At 37.1% G+C, this 18,915-nt stretch overlaps 1 long non-coding RNA gene across 1 annotated transcript; it reads right to left on the bottom strand.

The window, feature by feature from the left end:
* Positions 1-5,598: 5,598 nt before the first annotated feature.
* On the bottom strand, positions 5,599-7,205 carry LOC127969412 (uncharacterized). The gene is made up of 3 exons (XR_008156261.1): positions 7,151-7,205; positions 6,958-7,022; positions 5,599-6,248 (listed from the first exon to the last, which is right to left on the bottom strand). It is a non-coding gene; the product is annotated as an uncharacterized LOC127969412 (long non-coding RNA).
* Between the last annotated feature and the right edge of the window lie 11,710 nt (positions 7,206-18,915).

The raw sequence follows: 18,915 nt of genomic DNA, 5'->3' as shown, positions 1-18,915 counted from the left end.
AACATGCACATGGGCTTGTCAATCAAAGCAGAGTCATGTATGTAAATAGGAGATTATGAAACAACATTTTTCACCGTCATGTATCGCTGCAATCTGTAGAAGTAATCTATAACAATTTCAACTAAAATGATTGTTTCATCATGTTTCATTTATTTGACGAAGAATTTAGTATTGTAATGTCAGGGGCATAATTTTGGATGGGGCACGAATGAAGGGGGGAGGGTTCTCTCTTTTTTGTCATGTGACTCACAGCAGATTATGTTCCTCCTGAAAAAAAACTAAGCAAAAAAAAAAAAAAACACCACAGAAATATTTTATGGTTTCCACAACAATTAACATTACAAACCATCAACTTTTTACCAATAAAACTATTATATGGTTTGCTGTAGTGTGTTTCGGGACATATTCCATTAGGATTTTCTGGTTTTAACAAGCCACCAACAGAAATAATTACCAGTTGAGGTACAAGACTGTGTACATATTTTCATTTCGAGCACAGGAACTACTCATCCCATAAACCACCGCGCCTCATTGAATTCAACTGAAGCCACAACTGCGAACGAGGCAACGAGCCTTTTGAGCGATTTCCAAATCTGATGACGGCCGCTCGCGCGAACTTTTTCCTCCAGTTAATTTTATTTTATATAGTCAATGTAGTGAATTTACAATCGTGTAAATAAATAGTGTTTTATATAGGTATTGTGTATTGATTTTTATATTTATCATCGTGTATTTTATATATTGTGTGCGTGTGTGAAAGTGGTTAACAATAACGTCAGCAACACGGTGCAGTGCTTTGTACCTGACTGCAATCACCGCGCAGTCATCAACACATGTCGTTCCCATTACACAAATGTTCAGTAAATGCACAAAAAGGTATGCCTTGGCTAAATATTGTTTTGACAGTGGCATTATAAAATGCTTGATATGACTCATACCATATGAAGGCTACAGTAGCCCAGCTAAATTACCAACCTCCCTGCAAAACTCTCATGGCAGCCAAGGAGATCATGATTGCACTGATAAGTGTACCGTGCAAAAACGCAACACAGGTTTTTATTTTATTTTATTTTTTTATTAATGATCTTCAGTCTTCACAGACCTTCGCGGGGTTTAACCGGACGGTTACACGAGCTCCACCTACTGTCTATGGCTCCACCAATCAGATGCAACACTGTGGGATTAGCTGGTTTTAAGTCTACCATGTATGGTTACGTTTTTATGGCTTATACACCATATGTCAATGCAGAAATTGCATTGAATTTTTATTTCCGGCACCAGCTGTGGGCGGGACTGTGATGCTCAATAGCAATTTTGGTTAGATCAGTTGTAGTCTGCTACTGATTATAGAGTACAGTTAAAATTATTAATAACTTAATCTTGGTTGCTCATTTTATATATATATATATATATATAGGATAGTTCAACCAAATAGCAAAATCATGTCATTAACAACTTACCCTTATGTTGTTCCAAACCAGTAAGACCTCCGTTTATCTTTGGAACACAGTTTAAGATATTTTAGATTTAGTCCGTGAGCTCTCAGTCCCTCCATTGAAGCTGTGTGTACGGTCTACTGTCCATGTCCAGAAAGGTAAGAAAAACATAATCAAAATGGTCCATGTGACATCAGAGGGTCAGTTAGAATATTTTGAAGGATTGAAAATACATTTTGGTCCAAAAATAGCAAAAACTACAACTTTATTCAGCATTGTCTTCTCTTCCGTGTCTGTTGCGAGAGAGTTCAAAACAAAGCAGTTTGTGACCGTTTTAAACGGTTCGTGTCTCCAGTATGCATAAATCCACAAATGACTTAAGCTGTTAATTTTTTAATGTGGCTGACACTCCCTCTGAGTTAAAACAAACCAATATCCCGGAGTAATTCATTTACTCAAACAGTACACTGACTGAACTGCTGTGAAGAGAGAACAGAAGATGAACACAGTTTATGGGATAGTCACAGGCCTCCTGCTTTTTATCCAAAATATCTTAAATTGTGTTCCAAAGATAAACAAAGCTTTTACGGGTTTGGAACAATATGGAGGTAAGTGATTAATAACCACATTTTTATTGTAGGGTGGAGTATCCCTTTAATTATGTGTTCATGTCCCATAAAAGTGATGCTTGTTTGATGAATGCCATTTGGTGACATAGAAACCATTTTACGTGAATTGTTTAATAATTTTTAAAGGTTTTCTTCTATGTTTGAGGCATATTGAAACAGCTGTACCTAAATACTTTTCATGCTTTATGTTGAACTAATTTCAGTTACATTTACATCTTAGGCTATGTAGTTTTATTTATTTTATTCTATATTCCCATTTCAGCCATTCTTGGTGTCTGCCATATTGAATTTTGTAGTAAAATGCTATATTTTATGTACGTAATGATGTATCATCACGAAACTTGGTATGTCATCAGCACGATGCCCTGAAGGAGCCTGAGAAGTTTCGAGTTTCGAACGTTCACATGTTTATAACTTTGGGTGTGGTTGACTTATTTTCACAGTAGTCATCTTTATAGACTCCTGGATCCTTGCTGAGTCCAGCAATACCAAACATGCCACTTTTTTTCTTATGGTTTGTGCATAGTTTCATCTTAGTGCTAAAAAACATTTGACAATATCTTAGAAACCATTACTCTGATCGACACGTAACCACCGTAGGAAAATCGAAAACATAGCCCACTAGCTATACACTAATGCCCAATTGCAAAAATTTGGATAGCAAGCGGCAAATAAATGCAAACAAAGTCTGCAATCAGTCATTTTTTCTGTTCTCATATATAAAAATATCTAGACATATTTTAACCAAATTTGACACACATATGTATGGGCACACTCTAAGGATGCATACACAATTTGGTGGGATTGTGCCTGTCGGTGGTGTTATAATTTAACAAAACAAGAGATAAATGCTATATTTTACGAATACATTGGTGTACCATTACAAAACTTTGCATGTACCATCGAGACTATGACTTAAAAGTACTCAAAAAAAGTTTTGAAATTTCAAATTTCAAATAAACACTTACAGCTTTCTGTGAATTGTGCCTTTTATAATGAGACTTGAATTAATAGATTCCGTGGGTCATGCTGAGAACAGTGACACCAAGGTTGCAATAGTCAGCCAAACTTCGCCTTTTAGATTTTTTTTTTTTTTTGTATTACTTCTTCTAACTCCTCCTGATTTTCACCAAAACTTAATCATATCATCTTCAGACCATGCTGAAATTTTTTTATGGATTTTGTGTCAATAGACAAAAGTGTTTTTGCATACCACAACATCGATTTTGCACCATGATGCCAAAATTACACTTGAGGTTGTATCCCTGCAATGCTTTGGCATATTGGCACCAAACTTTGTGTGTGATAACTGAAATAATGTTTCAGGTTGGCCTAATCCAAAATTATATTTGACTGTATATTACTGAATGAAACAGTTAAACAAATTATCCATGTATTCTTTTATATTCAGCTGGTAATAAATTAAATAAGTTTGTTATGTTATGTTTTGTGAACATGGCTCTGAAGTGAACACCTTAAATGGGAGGCATTGGACAGTTTCTGATGTCTGATGCTTGCTGACAAACACACAAAGACCTTTCACAAAGACAAACAAAGACATCTCATGATCTACCCCATCTTTTGAAGCTGTGTAAATAAGTGAACAATTGCAAAAACACACCAAAAACCTTTCTATAATATTCAAACATTTATAGCTTTTTAACAGTACTTAATTAGTCCACAACCATTAATAAATGCACTAATCTGACAAAATAATTCCTGTGGTGTTACTCATTTTTTTATATACTTTGAAAAAAAAACTGTGCAAAATGAATAAATGTAAATATTTTGTTATTTAATTTTATGTAAATCCCAATTTTTGTAAATCCCAACAGCCTAAACAAAACTAAATTGCAAAATTTTTTCTGCTGTATCTGTTGAACATCATGGACCATTTTCACAAGACTGATGATGCGTTTCAGCGGTCATTAGCATCGTAAATCCTTGACATTTGTGGGTGTGTGTATTTACGTATATATATTAAATTAAAATTAAATTTATGCATTTAGCAGATGCTTTTATCCAAAGTGACTAACAGTGCATTCAGGCTATCAATTTTTACATATCATGTGTTCCCGGGGAATCGTACCTTGTATCTTGCGCTTGATAGCACAGTGCTCTACAACTGAGCTACAGGAACACTATATTTATTTTTTTTCCACTAATTTATAACACTACACTTTGTATTATATCACATTTGTATCAATTTACAAAAAAACAGTTAATGCTAATGCGAGGGTGTTTCTAATGCAGCGTCTTTGGGAAGGATGGTAAATTGGACATTGTTCTCTCTTCTGACTGCTGTTATCAGTCTCTGTCCATTTTTTTTTTTCTTTTAGTTTGATTGAAAGTCTTGAAAACGCTATTGTAGATTTGTTTCTTTTGCTATTTGAGCAAATGAGAATGCAAAAAAATATATATTTGTGGTACTCTCCCATTCACTGTTTACCAAACTATGACGACTTCCGCTTCAGAGAAACCTGGAAATGTGAAAAAGGTTAATTTAGCTTAATGCAGCTATCTTGAAGCTTATCAATTTCATAAAATGTTCTGTGTTCATTTTCCCAATCAGTGACCTCTATTTAGAACAGGAATTATTGTTTTGTTACTATTAATTGCACTGTACATACAATTTTTATTACATTTGTAATTTAATTTATTCATTTAAACTGATACATGGAATGTGATTTAAATTTCTAAAATATTTGATTGACATTTATTTGTTTACAGTTGTGTCATGGCGTAAATGTTTTATTTGTAGTTTTTAACAGTATTAACACTGATGTTTCCATGAATGGGACTGTGATGTGCAGTATTGCCAATTTAAGGTGATTATTTACAAACTATGGATATTGTTATTGTTTATCTATAAACTGTTCTATATGCATTTTTTAGCATTAAAAATGTCAATAACAAGTAAAACAAACTAGTTGGGGGGGGGGGGGGGTGTAAATATTAAGGAACTGAAATTAGGGAGATGGTGCCTCGAAGCACCCAAGGTGGTTCCTGGTGGTTAAAAGTGCTCCCCCACACTCTAAAAACTGCTGGGTTGAAAACAACCCAATTTGGGTTATTTTGACAACCCAGCGCTGGGTCAAAAAGGGACGAACCCAGCGCTGGGTTGTTTTAACCCAACCAGTTGGGTTATCATATTTAACCCAGCCTGCTGGGTTGCCTTTTTTATGGTTTAAAATGACTATATTGCAGGGTTTCAAAAACCAGAGCGGGTGTTTTTTATCACTGTATTTCAGAAGGAAAACTACTGTATTTAGAAAATGTTCGATATCATTTCGCATGTGCTTGATAAGGCAGCGTTTGTGAGCTCAGAGCCGCTCTGCAGCCATTACCGGAGAAACCTACCTCTCCCGCTTAGCGCCTCCTGCTGGCAGAAAATAAACTCGCAGAGTGCAGCCATGTGGGGAAACAATGCATTTCTACGTTAAAATTAACCCAAATTGAGCTAGGCATTAAACCTACAAATGTTGTTCATTTTAAATAATCACTTTTACACACAAATAAAAATTATCAAAAGGAAAATATTTATTAAAAACAAGAGAAAAGTCAAAAAGTAACATGTTAGAAGAAATGCAGAAAAGGATGGCATCAACAGCTACAGAGTTCATAAACAAAGCATTGAACATTTGATGAATATAACTTAAGATCAAATTGGACTTTGTTCAATTGTATATATTGTATAAAAATATACGAAAACACATACAATAAATTTACAATTAGTTAGTTTTTTTTCCAACTATTCTGGCATGACAGTACACAAATAAATCACAACATTAACTTTGATATTATAACCTTTAACAGACGCATGTGTGTGTGTGTGTGTGTGTGTGTGTGAAAGAATGTGAGCAGGTGTATGAATGACAGAGTGTAAACTTTTCTACTAAACAACACAGAAAAAGCATTTAACTTTTTTTTTTTTTAACAAATTATAGACTTACAGTTTGTTTCATAGTCCATGAATACAGATCATGCATCACGGTCAATTTTCATGATCTCTTTAGCATAACTGATGTAATCATAAAGAAACCCCATCAGCACATGTGACATCTTCTACATCATCCAGGGCAGCGTCCTCCTTTAAAACCACCGCTGCATCAGTTTAGGGGAAAGAAGATTCTCCTCTCTGACCAGGATTCATCCCAGTCACCGCCTGTTCTTCATCAGTGGCCTAGAAAGATAAATACATTTGAAAAAATTAAACATTTAATTAAACTATCCATTTTCAGGTAGAGGTGTATTCACATCCGTAAGGATAGGTAAATAATCGGTTTTAAAGTTTCAACACTTTGTGAGGTTGTTTAATGTCTCAGTCCACCACAGCGCTCCAGAATGCTATAATGGCAGCACTAGTGTGAGGGCAGGTGATATTGTTTGAATAAATATTGCTTTCAGAAAGCTTCTTTACTGAAACATTAAAACAGACATGACATTCACATACCTCACAATATTCATGTACATGGAGGGCTGCTCTTCAAACCGTTAGTACACCAAATAATTAAAATGTTCATAATTTACTCTCCCCATGTTTTTCCAGACTCATACAAACTCTGTTCATTTTTTGGAAAACGTATGAATATATTTAATATTTTCTTTTTGTGTCCTCCATTGCTGGTCTGGGAGACCAATATTTTATTTTGAACATACATGTTTGCTATCATATAATTTAAGATGTATTCATATATAAATATCAGAATTCACTTCTACAATAACTCTATGTTTATGAAGCTTGAAAATACTGATTATCTAAACTATAAATGGATTAACAAATATTATGAGAAAACTAAAAATATATTAATTTATGTTGTAAAGACAGACAAAAGTATTATAGGTTTGGAATGACTTGAGGGCAAGTAAATAATTTTTTGTGTGAACTTTACCTCTAAGAGCGAAGACCAAGAATAATGACTCTCCAAATCAGACAACTCCAAAGTTGGTTTGAGTTCTGCAATAAAAAACACAGACATCAATGGTCTTAATGAAATGAGCACATAATCACACTGTTGTTGCATCAAAATGTGAAGTAAACTGGCAGGAGACAACAGAAAAATTTATTTTCTAAAAATAACTTACATAAAATCTCAAGGGAATGATGATCTCCCATGTCTCTTGCTTTTAACATCTACAAAAACAAAAAACAAACATTATTTTACTCTTAGTAAAAAAACAACAACTGATAACATGAAATTATGAAGTTTACTTGCCTTAAACGATCTTTCCCTCTCTTCAGAAGAAGCTGAGAAAACCACCTCCTCCTCACACAAGCAGACTTCTGTGTCCTTAACTCCAGTTAGTTTGAGTTCTGCAAAGAGGGACATCAATGGTTTCAATAAAATATTAACATATACATACATACATATATAAAATCACACTGTTTTTGCATCAAAATGTGAAGTTAACAGGCAGGACACAACAGAAACATAAATTTTCTAAAAAAAAAAAAAAGTAATAATAATTTAACTTACATCAGTCTCAAAAGAATGAAGTTATCTTGTCTCTGGATTTCAACATCTAAAAAAAACACACACATTATTTTAGTCTTAGTAAAAATAAAGATAACTTGATGTTATTCTGAAGTTTACTCTCCTTAAACCGTCTAACCCTCTCTTCAGAAGAACACCTCCTCCTCATCCTCACACAGGTCTGTGACTCCTCACACAAACAGCTTCTGTCTCTTAAACTCTCAGCGCGAGGACAATGAAGACAGGAGCTGGACAAGTCTGAAACATTACATGTAAAACATACTTTTAACAGTTACCACTTCAACAGCCTCAAAATAATTATGCTAGTCTTTACTACACAATGCCGTTTCCTTTAGGAGACAAACATACATTCAGTTTAACCGCGAAAAAAAAAGACAAATTCACATGAGCGTAACCGTGACCATAACCGTCTGTTAACGCCTCAAAGAGAACAGATAATGTAAAATCTTATGTAAATATGACAAAATACATTCACAGACGTTATATTAAAAGTACATCCTCCGTTCAGTAACGTTACATGAGGCAGTTAAGACCTCCGTGTCCGAGGCGAAAACCGCGTCCGTTTTTTTTATATAACGTTAGATATAACGTTAAGCTCCTTTGTTTCCGCCTTTCATAAAACCTTCCGCCTTTCATACAACCGGGTAAACAATAAAAAATAACTTTACATTTTGAATATTTAACGTTACTTACCATAGTCTTTCACTCACTTCTCGCTTCTATCACGCTGAGAAAATGGCGGCTGCTCGCACTGGAGAGACGTACGATTTTGACGTGACGTGCGTGCTCTCCTTCACGTCCGCGTCCTCAACCCACCCCCGCTGGGTTAAAAAAGATAGTTATTTTCAACCCAAACTTGGGTTAAAACATCCCAAAGTCCTATCCAACGGCCTCAACCCAGCAGTTGGGTTGAAAAAACAACCCAGCGTTTTTTAGAGTGCAGGAACCGTTAAAAGTTACTCAGAGAACCACCCCTTTTAGAACAGTGCCTAGTGGCTCTACAGAGGGTTCCGCCATTGTGGCAAAGTGGAGAACCCTAAAAGGTGCCTTCAGGAACCTTTAGTTTTTACAGTGTATAGTGTAATCCATAAAAAAAGTAAAGGATTTGAAAGGCAATACTCAAATGATGAATATACTTTTACGTACGATTAGTCTGTGTTCTGTGAAGGTGTCACTTTAAACTGCTCATTTGTGGTGCAACCATCGTACATCTAGTTTACAAAGGCTGCATGTAGCTTATAATAATGCCATCATAATTTTACTAAGGAGACCTAGATGGCATAATGCAAGTGAAATGTTTGTGAGTGCAAGAGTAATCACTTTTAAAGTATGTTGCAAAATCTTATGCATAGATTTATCTGCCGGCTTAATGCTTCTAAAATGAGATTATTGTGAGTCTATCAAATATAAGGCTTAGCAGTCTACCACACGGTATCAGTCAAAGCTGTGGAGACATTGGTATTGCAGTATTTTGTATATTTGTTGTGTGTGATAGATGCTAAAGGTTGTATAGGTCGTCCCATTATCTTTTTTAAAATTGGACCTTGAGTCAGTGGTAAAGTTTGATTGATTGATTAACTGTAATTTGATTATGATCATTTTTAATAATTACTTTATTTACAAAAGGATTTAGTAAACTGATTAAAACGCAGTAATGTAATTTATTATGCTCTATTTTAAATAAATGCTGTTCTCTTGAACTTTATTAAAAAAATAAAATAAATCAAGCAATACACTAATAAGAAATGTTTCTTCAACAGAAAATCATCATATCAGAATGACTTCTGAAGAATCATGTGACTTTTACCATAGTACTGTTTTAACTGTATTTTTAAGCAAATAAATAAATAACAGGCAAAAAGCCTTTGTGAGCAATGCTGTTAGGGCATGGTCATAAAGCATAAAACTCCTTCGGTCAAAGTCACTGAATTATTTGGAATTGGAAATGAATTTTCCTGTACCAGATCTCTGTTGATCATGTTACAAAGACAAAGGTGTGGTCGTATTAGTGATATCTCAGCAAACTTTTGCAGAAAAAAAAATAAAAGATTATTTTACTCTTTCTTGGTATTTTTTTGGAGATAGTCGGTAAAGCTTTCCCAGACTTGTTAAGTCTCCTTTGTCATTTAAATTTTCTCTGAGTTCTTTAACAAACAGTAAGGTTAAGTAACTACCACTATAAAATTAGACATGTTCCTCAATTCACTGTGCTTTATCAACGTGTTTTGCAAAATGAACTGACACAGGGAGAAGGTAAAGCATTACATTTAGTTGTGTTACTGCACTGGAAATATCCATTTTACCCCAACCAGTTAGCACTCTCAATAACAGACATCTTCAGCAGGGTTACTAGTATAAACCAAATCCAAACTATACATTTTTTACTTGAAATAAACATTACTTGAATTAAAATGTTAATATTATATAAATATTATTTTAGCTAGGCTAGTTGCCAAAGCAACATTTCTCATTTTAACTTAGTTTAACTCAAAGTTCTAGACATAACTAAAACTGAAATGAAACTTATATAAACTAAATATACATGACAATATTAAATAATAATAATAATAAAAATAAAAATAAAAAATCATTCAAATCATCAACCCAAACACATTATAATACTAGGCTATCTTTTTTTATATAAGAAATGAGTCGTCAGGAAACTAAAGAGGTCCATTAAGGTCCACTAAATTGATAGGAGAAATTATTAACTCATTCTGTTATTATTTACAATTTTCAATAAATAGGAGTAAGTTTGTCACACAAAGCTTTTGTGTCGTTTCAGAAAAACTATATTAGGCAGGTATGGCAAATCTTTGAATAGGCTATTTTACAAATAAATTGTCAATTGAAACGGTAATAGTGTCCTCTAGTGGAAAAGCCTTGTAAATGCGACTCACAATGAAAAAGCCCAGCACAGCTTGAACTTTTTTGGTGCTGTCATTGAGATTACTTCTCCGGCTTACAATGTGCATCTGCATGAGAAAATGTGACAGTCTAATTGCAAGCGCCATTTTCAATATCTGTATTTCTCAAAGTTCTTATCTCTAGCTTCAGGCCTCATCTCTTACCTCAAGAGTCTGTGTCCATTCAGAGAGTGCTCAGATCCCAGATGGGTACTTTCCACCCTCACTGAAAAAACACAGAGGTCCGGACCTCAGTGGTGGGTACTACCCTGTTTCCACCCCAGTGGAACTGCAGGATGGTGTACTTGTGCTTCAGACCACCTCCTAGAACTCCCACTGCTCATGCCTTCACCACATATTCAATGGGAGGGAAACATGGAGGAGGACGCAGATAATACATGTGTGTTTATGTGCATATAGTATCCTAAATCTGTGTATCCTTTATTCTTCAGCATCTTAATGGTGTGTGGAAGACTAAAGTTAATCAGGTCAAAAAATACAAGCTCTTGGTTTTTAATGACTTTCTGGGTGTCAATTTTGATTGGAGACTGTTTACACCCATTACATTTGGGAGAGTGTTTACCCCAATGTGTAAGAAAGTTTACTTTAAAAGATAAAATAAATACTATTTCAGGAGAAGACCATTTATTTACATAGCACATTTCAAATTAACTATATAGATATATAAAAAAAAAATGTAAATGAACAATAAAAAAAGAAAAGAGATGTGTGTGTGTTTGTGTATGTCACACCGTAGGACACATTTATGGTACAGTTCAGTAAAAATGTTTGAAAAAATAGAAAACAAATCAGTGAAAATTTTTACTAAGTGAGTAAAGCTTTATACACTGAAATATTTATAAATCTCAAATATTGTCCACAAAATCTGTCTAAATCTGTGTTAGTGAGCACTTCTCCTTTGCCAAGATAATCCACCCACCTCACAGGTGTGGCATATTAAGATGCTGATTAAACAGCATGATTATTGCAAAGGTATGCCTTAGGCTGGCTACAATAAAGGGCGACTCTAAAATGTGCAGTTTTATCACACTGCACAATTCCAATGATGTCACAAGTTTTGAGGGAGCTAATTGGTGTAAGCACTCGTTAGCTTGTCATTAGCATTTTCATTCGTACCTAATGCTGTTTTCGTTCCTCCTATCCTCTCTCTCGCTACTCTCTCTCTCTCTCTCTCTCTCTCTCTCTCTCTCTCTCCAGTTTTTCACAAGTTCATCAAACAACTGTGGTAAGAATATTTCATCAAGCACGGTGAGTAATGGCTTCTCCTGCTATTGTTATTTGCACCTCTTGCCACATGTGAGTGCAGTTTATACATCTCTTATTTCAGAATTAGAGACACACATCCAAACTTTAATTGAGGAGAGTAAGAATGTTAGGACTCTAGATACAGCTTTGGATGTGTCTAGCTCAGGGATTCCTGTACATTGTTCAGTTCCGGCAACAGAGCCCCTGCAGCAGGGCAACTGAGTGACAATGAGGCAGCGTAGTCGTGGGTCAAAACAACGCTCTTCTGTTCTGATCAAAACATTAAAAATGTTCTCCCCACTCAATGATGCACCCACTGAGAAACATGATGAAAGTGGTCTAGTTATTGGCGATTCTATTGTATGAAATGTGAATATAGAGACACTAGCCACCATAGTCAAATGTTTACCTGGAGCCAGACGCCTGACATCTATCTATCTATCTATCTATCTATCTATCTATCTATCTATCTATCTATCTATCATAATCTAGATGTGTTCTGTTTGACAGAAACCTGGCTAAAACCTGATGATTACAATATTTTAAATGAGTCCACCCCCCAAGATTACTGTTATAAACATGAGCTGTGTCCAAAAGGCAAAGGGGGAGGTGTTGCTTCCATTTATAACAATGTTTTCAGGATTTCTCAGAGGGCAGGCTTCAAGTATAACTTGTTTGAAATAATGGTGCTTCATATAACATTATCCATAGAAACAAATGTTAATGATAAACCCCCTGTGATGTTTGTACTGGCTACTGTATACAGGCCACCAGGGCACCATACAGACTTTATTAAAGAATGTTGCTGATTTTAAATCCAAGTTATTTCTGGCTGCAGATAAAGTTTTAATAGTTGATTATTTTAATACCCATGTTGATACTGAAAAAGATGCATTAGGATCAGCATTTATAGACATTCTAAACTCTATTGTGGTTAGACAACACGTCTCCGGACCTACTCATTGTCGAAATCATAACCTAGATTTAATACTGTCACAAGGAATTGATGTTGATGGTGTTGAAATTATACAGCCAAGTGATATCTCAGATCATTATTTAGTTTTGTGCAAACTTCATATAGCCAAAATTGTAAATTCTACTTCTTGTTACAAGTATGGTAGAACCATCACTTCTACCCCAAAAGACTGCTTTGTAAGTAATCTTCCTGATGTATACAAATTCCCTAGCATATCCAAAACCTCAAAACAACTTGATGATGTAACAAAAACTATGGACTCTCTCTTTTCTTGCATTTTAAATACAGTTTCTCCTTTACGCTTATGGAAGGTTAAGGAAAACAGTCTGACACCATGGTATAATGAGCATACTCACACCCTAAAGAGAGCAGCCTGGAAAATGGAGCGCAGCTGGAGGAAAACAAAACTAGAGGTATTTCATATTGCTTGGTGGGAAAGTAACCTATCCAACAGAAAAGCTTTAAATCTGCTAGATCCGATTACTTTTCTTCTTTTTTAGAAGAAAACAAACATAACCCAGTGTATTTATTCAATACAGTGGCTAAATTAACAAAAAATAAAGCATCCGTATCATAGTACTGAGACTGGTCTCCTTAGAGTTACAAATGACCTTCTCTTATCATCTGATCGTGGTTGTATCTCTCTATTAGTGCTATTGGATCTTAGTGCTGCATTCAATACTATTAACTACAGCATTCTTTTGCATAAACTAGAACACTTTGTTGGCATTAATGGAAGTGCATTAGCATGGTTTAAATTGTACTTATATGACCGCCATCAATTCGTAGCAGTGAATGAAGAGGTATCACATAGACCACAAGTGCAGTATGGAGTGCCTCAAGGCTCAGTACTAGGGCCGCTACTCTTCACGCTTTACATGATACCCTTGGGAGATATCATCAGGAAACATGGTGTTAGCTTTCACTTTTATGCTGATGATACTCAGCTCTATATTTCTTCGCAGTCAGGCGAAACACACCAATTTGTAAATGTAATGGAATGCATAGTCGATATAAAAAACTGGATCACAAGTAATTGGAAATAAATAAATAAAGATATATAGAAATAAATAAAGATGCCAATTAAACCTTTGTTTATTTATATAGTACTAGACACAATTTTTACACACATAAGCCTACACTTTATTGGCTGAAAAACTGTTTAACAAACAATAAAACCAAAAATTAAACGTTAAGCAGAAGTAATTTGTGATATTAACCAGTCTCTGTTGTTCTGTTTTCACCGTAACTGCGCTGCGTTGCGCTGGTTCTCGAGCCCGAGCTAGAGTCATGTTCGGCAGGGAAATGCTCACGGAGGCCGCCCCCACTGCGTTTCACTCATAGCCGAAATATACTGTGATTGCCTTTATAACCTGCCCAAAAACAAACAGTAAAAAGCTCTGAGAGAATATTTGTATTCTTTATCTTTATGAATAAAATTGTTTATTTTATGCAAAGCATCAGGCTTTTCCATCACTCGAAAAGACTGCAACACTCGTTAAAGGCGATACATACTGTATGTTGCTCTGCATAAAATTTAATGATATTCAGCACAGTAATGGTTTTATAGATAAAATTAAATGTATAAAAACCTGTATTTTACTGATGAATGCGTCAATTCGATGGTCCTAAGAACTGCATTCTCCAGAAGAGAAGCAAATAAATAAATAACTCAACCGCTGGGTTAAGTCTGACCCAGGATCTGAGTATTATAAACACTACCCAAACATTGGGTTGTTACGTTTGACCCAGGAAATAGGTAACACAAAAACTACACAAACACTGAAAAAAGAACCCAAAGAATTATCCAAAAGGCTCGACCCAGCATTTGGGAAAAAAAAAATATCCCCGGATTTTTTAGTGGATAGGCAATATATTACAGAAAACTTGAAATACTACTTTTAAAACGAAAATATTAAAACCAAATAGACTACTCTCTGATTATGTAATCCTCCCTATAGCCTATTTAAGTAATTAAATTAATATAAAGGGGCAATTTGTTCAGGAATGGCTTAAATGAACAACTACTAGTCGAATAGAATTTATTTTTTTTAAATAGTCGGAGGCAGTCCTTGTTCCACATATTTTCGAACCAGCAGGCCATTCTGGGTTGAGCAAGTGACCCAACGAAATGAGTGAGTGGAGCGGAATATTCAGAAATGCGCTCTCCACTCACAAGCTCTGATCGGAACAAACCCGGACCTCACTGTCTGCCGAACTTGCAGAAACTTCAAAATAGACATAGCCAGACTAGACTGTTTTAGTACAAATTATGAGCTTATTGACAAAATTTTATAATTCTTGACAAAAGTAGAATATTTTACGTTTTTTCAGAAAGCGGGTCGGGTGCATTATTTTCTTTTTTTTGCGGTCCTAGTTGCGGATGGGTTGGTTGAAAACATTGGTCGGGTGCGGGTTGTTAATATATTGACCCGCTCATCACTGCTCCCTATCAAACATTGTATAGATTTTAAAATCTTGCTTTTTACTTATAAAGCCCTGAAGTGTTAGCACCTCAGTATTTGAATGAGCTCTTTTTACATTATAATCCTCCACATCTGCTGCGTTCTCAAAACTCATCGAATTTAATAATACCTAGAATATCAAAATCAACTGCGGACGGCAGATCCCTTTCCTATTTGGTACCTAAACTCTGGAATAACCTACCTAACATTGTTCAGGAGGCAGACAAACTCTTGCATTTTAAATCTAGATTAAAGATTGATCTCTTTAACCTGGCTTACACATAACATACTAATATGCTTCTAATATCCAAATCCTTTAAATAATTTTTAGGCTGCATTAATTAGGTAAACCGGAACCGGGAACACTTCCCATAACACCCAATGTACTTGCTACTTCATTAGTAGAATGGCATTAATGGTAATATTAGTCTGTTTCTCTCTTATTCAGAGGTCACCGTAGCCACCAGATCCAGTCTTTGTTCAGATCAGAGGGTCACTGCAGTCACCCGGATCCAGTATGTATCCATACTAGAAAGGACGTCTACAGCCCTGAAAGACAGTGGAGACCAGGACAACTAGAGCCCCAGAAACAGATCCCCTGTCTTTACCTTGTCTCAGACGACCACCAGGACAAGACCACAAAAAAAAAAACAGATGATTCTTCTGCACAGTCTGACTTCGCTGCAGCCTGGAATTGAACTGCTGGTTTCGTCTGGTAAGAGGAGAACTGGCCCCCCAAATGAGCCTGGTTTCTCTCAAGGTTTTTTACTCCATTCCGTCACCGATGGAGTTTTGCTTCCTTGAGCTGCTGTCTGTGGAATGAATGTTCATTTCTCTACCATAAGCCATCTCCAATGGCGTTTCAGAGAATTTGGCAGTACATCCAACCGGCCTCACAACCACAGACCATGTGTAATCACTCAAGCCCAGGACCTCCACATCCAGCATCTGCACCTCCAAGATTGTCTGTGACCAGCCACCCGGACAGCTGCTGCAACAATCTGTTTGCATAACCAAATAATTTCTGCACAAACTGTCAGAAACTATCTTAGGGAGGCTCATCTGCATGCTCGTCATCTTCATCGGGGACTCAACCAGACTGCAGTTCATCGTTGTAACCGACTAAAGCAAATGCACAATCAATGGTGTCTGGCACTTTGGAGAGGTGTTCTCTTCATGGATGTGTCCCAGTTTTCACTTCACAGGGCAGATGGCATATAGCGCGTATGGTGTCGTGTGAGTGAGCAGTGTGCAATCTCATTGCTGGCCTCAGAAAATCCCTAGACTCTCCCATTCAAACATATAAGAATGTGAAGAATGCTGAACGTATTCAAGAGCAACATTTGCCTTCCTGTAGGTGAAGTAGAGGACAAAAAAACTAATAAGGCTCAACCTAAATCTATGCTGATAACAGGTATGAATACATTCATTATGTAATTATTCTGCAAGTATAGTTTTGAACAGATGTTGCATCCTTACTGGTAGATAGAACCAGCGGTCGGTACATCAAGAATTCCACCTAAAAACAAACAAACGTTAAAATAATATAATCCAGAAAAGATAGAAAGTAATTACATAACATACTGTATATTGCTAACAAATAATAGTGTTTAGTTCACCGTAAGCTAACTCTCAAATTAATCAAGAGCATCCTATTAATAGCAGCATCATACCTGGCTGGCAGACTATTTCACAGATCACAGGACTAACATAACAGTATGAACAATACTATGGAAATAGAAGATAAGAGGCTAGTGTCACAAACTGCTGCCAGAAGAAACATGGAGCAGAGAATAATCGAAAGAGACTTTAATTATATCCAACACAGAGGGTAAATCCAACACATGAAACAGGAGGTTGACACACATGTAACACACTTGTAGGCCAGACAAAGACTAATTGAACAGACTAGGACTTATAAACATAGTATAATGGGGATAATTACTGACACAAACCTGGACCAAATAACACGATCAATGGGAGACAGGAACTGGGTCATGGAGCACATGGGGAACAAAAACACAACAAAATCAGTCCAGGGGCGTAACATTACTTTCCCCTCCCGGAAAGTGCGTCATCGCACAGTAGAACAACAGAGGTGGGGAAATGGGAGGGGAACTAAGGAGGAGGCTCAGGAGAAAGACGGATGTCCGACAGAGGCTTGGATCAGGAGGAGCCCAGCTGGATCCAGGCCACAGCCATAATGTTGACCCACAGTGGGGCCGATGGAGGGAGGGAGGAGCCCGAGGCAGAGAGCCAATGAGCCAGGACAACAGGAAAGAACCAAAAGGGAGGCTCGAAGGCGTGGATCTGGGAGGCCACAGTGGAGCCAGAGCATCAGAGTACTGAGGAGGAGCCGAGGGGATGGAGGAGCCTGATGGAGCAGGAGGGATAAAGGGTTGACGCAAAGCCAGATGGATGGTGTCCAGAGGCACAGGATTACATTTTATGATTTAGGTGATTTGGAGCCAAGGGACAGTCCAGCCATGGTGATGCTGGAGGATGGCACTCCTAGAGAGCTTGCACCACATAGATGTTGGGCTGAGGGTGAGCAGAGGGAATGCCAGACAACAGAGATGGAGGAGGCAGGAGTTGTGTAGGAGGCATGAACGGGTGTAAGGGTGGTCATTTATGTGTCTCTTGGCATTCAGGGTTAAAATCTGGATCGGGGGTCCCCTATAGGCTAAACAGGGGAACAGGATGGCACTTTTGAGGAGCAGGGTCTGGAGGGCTCTTTCTAGGAGCAGGCACTGGAGGGCGCTCTAGACTGGATTCAGGTACTGCAGCCCTCTCCTCTTCATTTTGGCACTTTCGCTGTGCCCTACTCAGCTCACTCTCAACTGCAGTGTAAGGGGTGTAGCTCCTCTCCACACTCACAACCTCCGCGGCAATCTCTGTAGCCAGGTCTCGCACCTGGACTGATGTCACGGCCTCTGGCAATGGCTCTTCACCACGGGGAGATGGTGGGCTAGGCCCTGGGTCTGGATCTGACAAGATCATCCATGGGGCAATATGGCGATCGGTTTCTCACCAGAATCCACTCCACGAAGGCAGCAAATTCAACTCAAGGACCATCTTCGGACAACGACGCTCTGCACACGGTGTTGAGGCTAGTGTCATAGAACGCGAAGAGCGGGTTGTCCGAGGTAGCCGGTAAGTTCAGCGAGGGTCAGAATCAGTCTGGTATGATATCAAAAGCCTGGGGCGAATGAGGGGATGCATAGAAACAATGGGACAAAGGAAAAATGGAAACTAAAACAGGGAAAACACAGAGATAACTGTATTCGGTCAGGTCTTTTATCACATTACGCTGCCGGAAGGAACACAAAGCCGATGATATTCGAAAGAGATTGTAATTGTATCCCAGAGGGTAAATCCACATGTACATCACTTGTAGACCTGACAAAGATAAACTAAACAGACTAGTAATACTTATAAACACAGGATAATGGGGATAATTACTGGCACACACCTGGACCAAATAACCCAATCAATGGGAGACAGGAACTGGGTCACGGAGCACATGGCGAAAAAAAAAAAAAAATCTCTCTAGGGGCATGACAAGTAGGCGATGCATAACATGTTCATAGAAGGTTTTTTTTTTTTTTTTTTTTTTTTGCTGTTAAATTAGGTGTAGTGTTCAGATGTCCACATACTTTTGGCCTTTATTAATATGAATTTTGGTCTTAAGAAAGAAAACCTACTTGACCATGCTTGCAGTGTGCTGACGTGTCCCCATCCT

This window comes from Carassius gibelio, chromosome B12, assembly GCF_023724105.1.
Source record: "Carassius gibelio isolate Cgi1373 ecotype wild population from Czech Republic chromosome B12, carGib1.2-hapl.c, whole genome shotgun sequence".
Taxonomy (NCBI): Eukaryota; Metazoa; Chordata; class Actinopteri; order Cypriniformes; family Cyprinidae; genus Carassius; species Carassius gibelio.
The sequence above is the reverse complement of the archived record's forward strand: the minus strand, read 5'-3'. Positions and strand labels throughout refer to the sequence as shown.